The 10,097-nt window shown below is 49.3% G+C and overlaps 1 long non-coding RNA gene across 1 annotated transcript; it reads left to right on the forward strand.

Moving 5' to 3' along the window:
• The first annotated feature begins 2,207 nt into the window (after positions 1-2,207).
• Positions 2,208-9,612, forward strand: LOC146766456 (uncharacterized). The gene is made up of 2 exons (XR_014958031.1): positions 2,208-4,257; positions 4,510-9,612. It is a non-coding gene; the product is annotated as an uncharacterized LOC146766456 (long non-coding RNA).
• Positions 9,613-10,097: the final 485 nt, after the last annotated feature.

Genomic DNA, 10,097 nt, shown 5'->3' on the forward strand with positions numbered 1-10,097 from the left:
TGGAGAAGAGGAGTTTATGGGGGGCTCCCGGGGCTGTCTCCTGGAAGGACGGTGAGTGCTTCGGACGGGGTCTGGGGGATCACCTGGATATGCACTTGGAGACGTGGAGCATTGCTCAAAGGAGGAGCCGAGGGACAAACCCTTGTGCCGAGAAGCAGTAGCCAAACAGGTGAGCCGGTGCGCCTTTGTAGTGGGGGCTTTTGTCCTTTCCCTTTGAAATTTCGTCATCCTGAGGTTGAAATGGAGGGGTCAGTCCTGTGGTCCCGCCTTTTAAGAGGTTTGGATTGAGGTAAAATTCTCCCTTTTACCATTATTTGAGGCAGGCCCCTTGTTTTCTGCTCTTCTAGGGGACGCAATTGAAGGGGGGGAGCGCACGTTTCTGTGCCCTCGTTGGGGTGAGGTGAGCGCCGGAGCGTGGCGTCACTGTCGGGCCTTCAGAGGAAGGGAGCTGCAGCCGTGGCAGCGCTGGCAGGGCGGGGATCGGGCTGTGCCGCTGCATTCGGGGCGCTTCTTCTGCCCCCGGCCCGGCAGCGAAGGGTCCGGCGCGGAGCCCTGGCGGCAGTGCCGGGGCTGGCCGGGGCGGAAGGGGAGCTGGGCGCGGCTGGGCTGCCGCGGGCCCGCCGGAGCCGCGCCGGTGCGAGCCGTGCGGAGCCGAGCGGAGCTTTGGCCGGGCCGGCGGGCGGGGGAGGCGGCGCGGGCGGCGCGCCGGTGCCGGCCGGTGCCGCCGCTCCGGGCGCGGGGCTCGGGCGCCGCCGGGGCCCCCCGGGCCCGGTGCCGGCCCCGCCGGGCCGGGGGCAGCGGGCGGGGGTCTGCCGGCGCGGCGCCGCCTCTGCCTGCCGGAGGATCCGCTTTCCTGCCGGAGCCGCGCTGCGCCCGGGGCCGGGAGCGCGGCTCCGCATCTTCCAGCCTCCCTCGCTGCGGTGGTTTTGAGGAATTTATGGGATCCTTTTCTTTTGTTCGTAGTTGCTGTAGGAGAAGGGCCATGGTGTTACTTTTTGGTTGTTACGGTTCTTGCTTCAGGTGCGCATGACAAGGGGGTTTTTTTTGATTGAGTGTTGTTGGATTTCTTTTTGATCCGTTCTTATGTTTCTAAAGAATGTGTTCTTAAAGGTTTACAATGGTTTTTATGGGTCGTAGCATGAAGTAGACGTTAGGTTTTTAATTCGTTTGTGAAGGCTTTTATTAGCATGAGCATATGTAGTGTTTGTTTTGGTGGGTTTGAGGTAGTGTCCTGTAGTTAATCAGTGAGGTTTTTTTTAATATTGATTATTGCATTCTTGTTTATTATGTTATAGGGGTTTTATGCATTTGGCATATTTGATTGCCGCGTATGTTTTATTGTTGCAGAGAGTTCGGGAGTTATTAAAATTGTTACATTTCTCTTTTGGCGACGTGTTTATTTCTAGGTGGTATTTGTGTTTTGATGGTTTGAGGCATAATGGGTTTATTGAGTTAGGAATAATTATTTTGTTGTTGTTAATATATATATATATATTTTTTTTTAGTTTGATGTATTTGGCTGTTGTTTATTTATTAGTTTTATTTTTGGGAACATGGGTATATCTATGGTGGGTCTTTATGCGCAGTTATTTTATCTGGGTGGTGAATTTTTTTTCCTTCGTGGTTTCGATTTTTTAATATCTGTAATTATTTGGTGGGTTTTTTTAGTTCATTTTATAGAGCATTGGGTTCTCTTTATGAGTTAGTGTAGTGGTAGAGTTTTGGTTATTTTTTTTAGAAACGTTCGGGGTCTGTTGTATGATTTGCAGTATAGTAAGTTAGTTGGGTTTTTTTTTTTTTCATTTTAGTGGTTTTTGTGATTTGCTGTGTGGATTTCTATAGGTTGTTTTAAATGTTTGTTTCATTTTTGTGATGTGATAAGAACTGTTAGTGAAAGGAGTGTAGTGTGGGTTTTTCTGCTGGTAGTTGGTTGGCTGGTGGAGCCTTTCTGAATTTTTTGGATGGTATTGGTGGGAATTTGATGCTGTTTGTTTTGGCATTTTATTTTTAGGAATTGGATTATAACTGCAAAGTTTTAACTATAACTCTAATGAAACAAAAGAAATGCATAAATATGAAAATGGAATATAAACCTTCAATTTTAAATATAAACGGAATACATATAAATAAAACATGTAACATAAATAATGTTATCCATTACTATTAGGTATTATATTGTTTGATATAGAGTATTTTATATGTGTATATATAAATACATATAAATAGAGATTATAAATACAAGCAAAATAACCATATAGAGTTGTATAATTAATTCGTGTGGATATATAAATATAAAAATTACAAAATAATAGAAATCAATGCAGTACATAATGCATATTTTACAGTATATGTGTTATTATAACACATTATATGTCATAAATATTATATATCAAAATATAGTACCTCAATATATTGTGATAGAAGATATAAGTACTATTAAAAATAAAATATAGAAATATTTAAATATCGTTTAAAATAAAGGGGATTTTTATTTTCTATTTGGTAGTAGGTAGGGGTTTTATTACAAAAATTATAAATATAAATAAAATAAAATTAGAAATCTATGTGTAGAAATATATCCTAAATACATTAAGATCTATATAAAAATTCAGTGGTAAGTAAATATAAGTATTAGCAGTATGTACGAAATAGAGTTTAAATAATAATTTATCTATCTTGCTACCTTATAATATATATAATATATATTTATAAATACATCAGTGTAAAGTAGAAATACAAATGTGACTATAATGATGAAAAATTATATGAATAATCAAGTATTGCTTATAGACAGAGCTTTTTTTTTTAAATTTGGTTAGAGACAGGGCTTTAATAGAAAAAAATATGAATATACATTTTATTTTGATATCGTTCTAAATATGGAAATATATATTCGATGTATACAGATATATATAAAAATATAAAAAAATAAAAATAAGTATTAGGAAGAGATAGGCTATAAATAACATCATACATCAATCTACATTTAAAATGTAAATTTGAATATAAATGCAAAAAATAGAGATAAATGTAAACGGAGCTTAAATAATGGGATTTTTTTAAAGATTTTGACTTGGATGGAGGCAGGGGTTTATTTTAAGCAATATAAACCTTCTAGAAATCTAAATCTAACTATAGAAATATATAAGCAATACATTAAGATATGTACTAAAATAGAATAAAATATAATAGAAATAAATGTAAGAAATTATAAAAATTCAGTTATACATCAATATACATTATAAATCCGAATGTGAATATAAATATGAAAAATATAAAAATAAAATACATTGAAATGCAGTTTAAAAGAAAAGGTTTTTTCTTTTGGTTCTTGTTGGGTTAGAGGCAAGGGGTTTTTTTTTGTTGGCGTTCTTTTCCGCGCGGGATATTTTGGGGCATTTGCTACCGAGGATGTTCCGGAGGGGACGGCGCCCGTTCTTTTTGCCGCCTGCCCCGCCCGCGGCCCCGAGGCGAGCGGCGGCCCCCGGCGGTGGCGGGCGGCAGTGCTGCCGCCTTGTGGACAGAGGTGGGTACTACAGACACAGCCCGCGGGCGCCATCTTGGGAGTGGCTTGGCGCGGACTCGGCTTGACCTTCTCAAGAGGGTGCAAAAACGAGGACAAGAAAGTCGAGGACCCGTGTCTGTTTTCCACACTGCCTGAATTGCCCGCACCGCCGGCGCCCCCCTAGGGGATTTTCCGCGGCAGTTCTGGTGCCGTGCACACGGGCTGTGGGGTCAGCAGCACCGCGAGCCTGCGGGATTTTGGCACGAGCCGACAGGCATCGGCAAAACGCCTGTCTCCGTCAAGGTCCTCACGGGCCGCCATCTTGCGAGTGCTTGTCGCGCACTCTCTTGACAAGTGCTGCCGCCTTGTGGACAGAGGGTGGTACTGCAGCCCCCCAGCCAGCGCCCGGCAAAACCACCGAGACGGGGCGGGAGCGAGCGGCGAGTGGGGCGGTGTCTGTGAGTGAGGGGAGGGCTGAAGGCGGCTCAGCGGCGGCGAGGATGGCGGCGAGGGCAGCCCGGTGGGGCCGGTGCCGGCGGGCGGCGGAGGCGCGGTCGCAGCGCTCCCGGGCCGCGGCCGAGCGGCATCGGAGCAGGGCTGCGCCGCCTTTCCCGGCCCCGCGCCCCTCTCCAGACGCCGGGAGCGGCCGCGTGCCGGAAAATGCCGCCGGGGCGGCGGAGCGGGGCCCTGGCTCTGCCCGCCCCTCCTGCCGCCCTCCTTGGAATGGTTCGAGGCGTTATGGGTTTATTGAGGTAGGAATAATTATTTTGTTGTTGTTAATTTAATGTGGGTTTTTTTTTATTTGTTTGTTTTTGTCGTTTGATGTATTTGGTTTGTAGAGCAGGAACTGCAGACAGAATCCTGCAGAAGTAATATGGAATTTGTCCTCCCAAAACCCACCCGGCTTCAAACCACTTTCAGCACGTGGTCTTCCTTAGCAGCACATGGTTCCCCCATGCTTGAGAGGCGCTGCACTCTACTTTTCTCTCCACCTCTGCTGACAGATCCTGCTGAAGGCTGAGGACAAAGCCCTACCGCTACACGGACAAAGCAGCAGACCTGGTTCGGGAAGCCAGCGTGCTCCAGGTTGCTACAGGACTCTGATCAAACATCAGCATCCCCGTCTCTCACATTGATGGTATGTGGTAACCCCTTAAGAACAGAACTCCACGACTTGGGGCTACCTTTTCTAACCCTAAGCAACAAACTGGGGATGGATAACTCTAGAGATCCTGTTATGTAAGGATCTCCAGGATTCAGCCCTCCATGTGTCCTTGGAATCAGCAGAGTTTCCACTTTACTCCCAGACGTAATTTTTGATGTGGTTGTGCCACTTTAACGGTATTTGAAATCTCTCTTCGTGTTCTTGCAGCAGCATTATTGAACTACAATGGAAATGTAGTCCTGCCTGAAGCTGTTCACAGAATCGTGGAATCCCAGAAGGGTTTGGATGGGAAGGCACCTTTTTTTAAAGCTCATCCCGTTCCACCCCCTGCCATGGGCAGGGACACCTTCCACCATGCCAGGGTGCTCTAAGCCCTGTCCAGCCTGGCCTTGGACACTTCCATGGATCCGGGGGCAGCCACAGCTTCTCTGGGCAACCTGTGCTGGACAGCAGCTTTGAAAGGCAGAATGAAGTACAGCTGTGATTTTTGTGCTGCCCCCAACATTGTATTGCCTGGCAAATGTGCCTTTGAATTTTTTTTTTTTTTTTTTTTTTAAGGTTTTCTTGTTTGTTTTGTTTGCTTTCGTTTTTTTTTTTTTTTTTTTGTTTTGTTTTTGGGTTTTTTTGGGAACTAAAAAGATACCTTGTGTTCCTGGAATGTTGCATTCTACCTCTGTTGTTTTCCCAGTTAGTCTGGATCCTCTGCTTACATTTTTTCCTTCACTTATTAGATGTCGTGGATATGCTGGCTGTTCTGATGGAGGGCAGTGATGGCTTAGATGAGGAAATTGTGTTCTCTTTAAATGAAGGCGTGATTATCCAGACATTTCCCTTCAGTGCTGTTGTCCCTGCTGCATTAGCAGCCAGGAATATGCTGTTGCTTCAGTCTGAAAACGGAACAGGTACAGTTTTTTTTTTTTATGTTTTATGTGTCGTTTCTAGCAGTGGAGTGAAAGTGGCATCATTTCTACTCTCTTGTAATAATTTTTTACCGTTTATAATTTTTTACCTTGAGGCATGTTATTACCTTCCCTGCAAGCAGAAGGAGGTGCAGATTGATGGTGTTTTGTGCTCAAGAGGGGCATTGAAGCTCTGTAGGTGCTTCTGCCCTAATTCCCTGACCCTGAAGAGAAGGGACACTGTCCCTGCATGGACAGTCTTGGTCTGGAAGTAGTTGGCCTCAGTAACACAGCGTTTTAAGGGCAGAGCATGGCGATCAGGAGAGGAAGGTGTTTCCCGTGCCTGTGGGCAGCTCTTCCCGAGATCAGGGAGAGGGGACTGCCTTGTTAAGTAGGAAATGGATGCGTTTCCCAAGGAAAACTTCAGAAATTAAGCTCCAGGGGCAAATACTGCGAGGTTCTACTACCTCCTTGAGGACAGCGTTAAAACCACAGGGGCATCAGCAGGGCTTGGAACAGGACTGGCCAACCGCAGAGCACCTCACGAAGCCCTGTCTGTGTATGTGGCAGTCGAGTAGCACCTGGGGGGTGCTGAAAGTCCCAGTTCTGACAGAAAATTCTGTTTAACTTGTACACGTTGGCTGGGTGTATCCCCCCAGTACAGCTCGGTTCTTCTCTGAGGCGGTGCCTGGCAGGGTGTCTCCCTGTAAAGAGACGGGCGTGTTTTTGGCACAAGACAGCGAAGGTGGATTGTTTGCTTCAGCAGGAGCTGATGATGTCTGGAGGGTTTTTCAGGTACCTCTGCAGTCAGGAGCACGTGTCTAGGTCACTGCGAACACTTTTTGATCTCGTTCAGTTCTTTTCTGCGTGAGGCTCTGTGGGCTGCTGGCAAGGCCCAAAGTAAGGAAGGTTGCCCCAGTGTCCGTGCTCATGTCAATAGTTTAATTTATTTGGCTTTTCTAGGAGCAGATGTCGTGGAGGACTTTGTTGCTGTTTTCACTGGCCTCCTGCACTCTCCGAGAGAGCCCCTTTCTCCCTGCTTGACGTTCCAGCTCTGTGACAAAGCTGCTAAGTATCCTCAGCTCTACCAGTTTAACCGATACTATAGACTCTGGATGCCCAAGTAGTCCCAGGAACCTGTGGTATGGAATACCTGAAGTCACTGAATTCTTGAGCCAGTATTCCTATAAAATCCTCACAGTTGACAGAGGTTACATTTCCATCAGGAACAGCGTTTTTATTGAGGAGGTAATTCTGCATCCTTGTTGATCGTGCTGGGGACACACGTTTGCTCCAGGGCTTTTCTCTGATGACACAAGAGGTCTCTGTGGTGTTTGGGAGGCGATACCAGGCCTCAGGGCTCATACAGAGACTCCTCAGCAGGCACAGCAGAGCCTGGTGTGCGCTGTGGCCTCTGTTTACAGTGCCCGGAGTTCCCCCAGGTGGGTGGAGGATCACAGGCCCCTGGGCTGGGTTTGGTGAGTTTTTCTCAGTTCAGCAGTGTGAACACTCCAGATACCCCTGGGGACACTACTGGACAGCTCTGTTCTAGCAGGACTGCACGCCTGTGCTCCCAGAGCTTCAGTTCAGAGCTCATCTCAAACCAAAGGTGGCTGAAGAGACTTTTGTTTCATACTCATCACTGTTTTTCTCTTACGCTTTTTGTTTCGCTTTAAACAGTTTGAAAACCACAAGGAGGTCAGGCAAGAGCCTTCTGTGGCACCGGATTCTGTATTTGCTACTTTGCTGAAGGGAGCCTGGGAGAGAGGAAGCAGTACCTTCCTGGAAGATGGTGTTCAGACAAAGTGGAGAGACTTGGCTTCCCGGCTCCCCCCACCTGAGCAGCTTTTGTTGGGAGTAAAGCACGTGCTGCTGTACCTTAAACCTACAGTGGAGAACTTCAGCAGATAATACTGTAGTGATGCTTGGTTTACTTTATGGCACAAGTTACAAATGACTCAGCTGCTAAAACTTAGGTTCCAGTGCTGTAGCTCTTTTTCCTCGACTCGCCTCCGAGGGTACGCAGCACCATACAAAACTGCACCTAATTTGTAAACAAATGTCAGTTGTTCTGATTATTGAAGCTGGGCTTTATTCAGTTGTGTGTGCTGTGGCCAGGTCCTTTGTACAAATAGTATACGGAGGGTGGGGAAACCAGAACTGCACATTCCTTGTGATATGTATGGGATTTTGGGGGGGGTTAAATGAAAAGGAGATGCAAAATGAGGGAATTGCTTTTAGATGTAACTATTCTTGTCCTAAAGGAGCCATCAGCTCTGTCCCGAGAGTTGAGTTACAAGTGTGTGTTGAAAGAGCCGCAAGCCTTTAGGGGCTGCAATTTGTGTGCCCTGGAATGAGGTGCCCTGAGGAAATGTGTGAGCCGGAGGGAGCCGAGCTGTGGGAGTGGGCGAATGGAGGCGGGTGCGGGCGGGAATAGCCGAGCGTGGCCGAAAGTGGCCGGGAGGGCCCGTGGAGGCGAGTGGAGCCGAGCTGCGCCGAAGAGGCGAGTGGGGCCGAATGCGGTCGGAAATAGCCGAGCTTAGCCGAAAGTAACCGAAGCTGGCCGAGGAGCCGAGCGTAGCCGAGCGGCTCCGAGTACAGCCGAGGCGAGCCGAGCTTTGCCGAAGAGGCTAATCGAGCCGAATGCGGCTGGTAATAGCCGAGCGTGGCCCAAAGTAGCCGAAGCTGGCCGAGGAGCCGAGTCCAGCCGAACCGAGCCGAGCTCGGCCGAGCGCAGCAGCCCGGGCAGGGCGGGGCGCCGGGGCGGAGCCGGGGCGCTGGGAGGATCCCCTCCTGTCCCTCTCTCTACCGCTCCATCCTCCTCCCCGTATTCCCCTCAGTTACCTCTCTTTCCCCCGTTTCCGTGTCCCCCCCCCCAAACTCGGCTCCTTCCTGTCCTGTCCCTGCCCTGCTCCTCCGTTCCATTCCCCCTCTCTCCCTCCTCTGTTCACCGTCCCTCTTCCTCCCCTGCCGGCCTTTCCCTTCCCCGCCCGCTTTCCTCCGCAGCCCGTCCTCCCTCCCCGACCTTTCGCATGCCCCGCTCTCCCTCCTCTCTTCCCGTCGCCCCTTCGCTTCTTTCCCCCGCAGCCGCGGGGCTCGGGGCGCCGGAGAATAAAGCCCCGAGGGCCGGAGCCCGGCGCCCCCCGGGCCTTGCGGGAGTCCCCGCACGGGGCCGGAGGCTCTCGGCGGATCCCCCGCGCCGCTCGGACCCCGCCCCGGCGCTGCCGGACCTGCGGCTCCGCCGGCATCGCGCTGCGAGCGGCCCCCGCTCTGTGCCGTGCCGGCCGTGCCGCGTCCCCGCCGCCTCTGCCGCTCCCTCTTTCTGCCCCTGGCCCGCGACAGCGAGGCGGGGCAGGAGCTTCGAGCCTTCTGGGGGCTGCCCCCCCTTCCTTGTTGCGGCGGAGTCCCTTTCTGGGGGGATGGACGCGTGGGAAGGGCTGGAAGGGAGTGCTGGGCTGCTGTCCGGGGCAGTTGGACTCGTCCTGTGCCTTCTTCGGGAGTCAGGGTTAGGGGCTGAAGACTCGGGGCTCTGATGTCATTTGGGGCACCCCAAGGTCGCTAGGAGAGGGACGCACACTGCGGTGGGGGAGCGGGTGGGTGGCAGATGAGAGGGGGGGTCACGCTGGGTGCCGTCCCGCAGAGGGACCCAAAGCTACCCCAAAATTCCCAGGGAGGGGTGTGTGTAGAATACTAAAACCTGGCAAGTGTTTCTTTTTCACAGGTATTGGTAAAGAATAGGAAGCTATGGCTAAACTAATTTGAAAAGAAGCCCTCTCTCGATCCACTCATTTGTACCCAGGAATGTAGGAAACTCTGACTGTGGATGGGCAGTAGTTTTGAAAATCATGCCGTAGCCTTTTTCTCTAGGAACGAACCAAGCGAGTGCCCTGAAACCAGCGGAGCAGCTGCAGGGGCTAAATGGAACAGAAAGGGCTCCCCGGCACCTTTTGCCTCCGTTCTCTGCCATTCCTCAAAACGTGTCGCAGCCCCGGAAGAGGCGTTTGTCATTCCAGCCTGCCAAAATAAAGACCTGTAAAATCCTAGCTCTGCCTTTTGTTTAACGTGTTCTTACTTTCTATTTATGTCATCACAGAAAGCAAGGAAAGAAGAAATGTGACTGGTTCCCACTATTGCTCCATGCAGGCATTTTTAAAGGCTTCTGTACTTCTATCCTCTTTTTCCACTCCAAGCTTCATTTTTCCCCTCCTTTTTCGAGGTCTGCTGCTTTGGGTGTCCCAAGGAGGGCTGGGTTCCTCAGCAGGGGTCTTAGGAGTTGGTGCTGATTCTGCTTTTCCACAGATATATCAAAGTGTGCTACCAAAGTGACTATTTTCTCCAGGGGAAAGCTTTCTCTCAATGACCATCAATGCATGTATGTGTTTTAATCGTGTAACCAGATGGATTAAGAAAAGCTGACACCCGTAGCAGATTTCTGTTGGATCTGTGTCTGTGAGAAGTGCGCTGTGTGCTGGAGAGGGAGAGACGCTGTTGGAGAGTGGCAACAGCGGCAGGTGTGAGCTGTTAGGAT

This window comes from Lonchura striata, chromosome 11 (assembly GCF_050655825.1).
Source record: "Lonchura striata isolate lonStrDom1 chromosome 11, ASM5065582v1, whole genome shotgun sequence".
Taxonomy (NCBI): domain Eukaryota; kingdom Metazoa; phylum Chordata; class Aves; order Passeriformes; family Estrildidae; genus Lonchura; species Lonchura striata.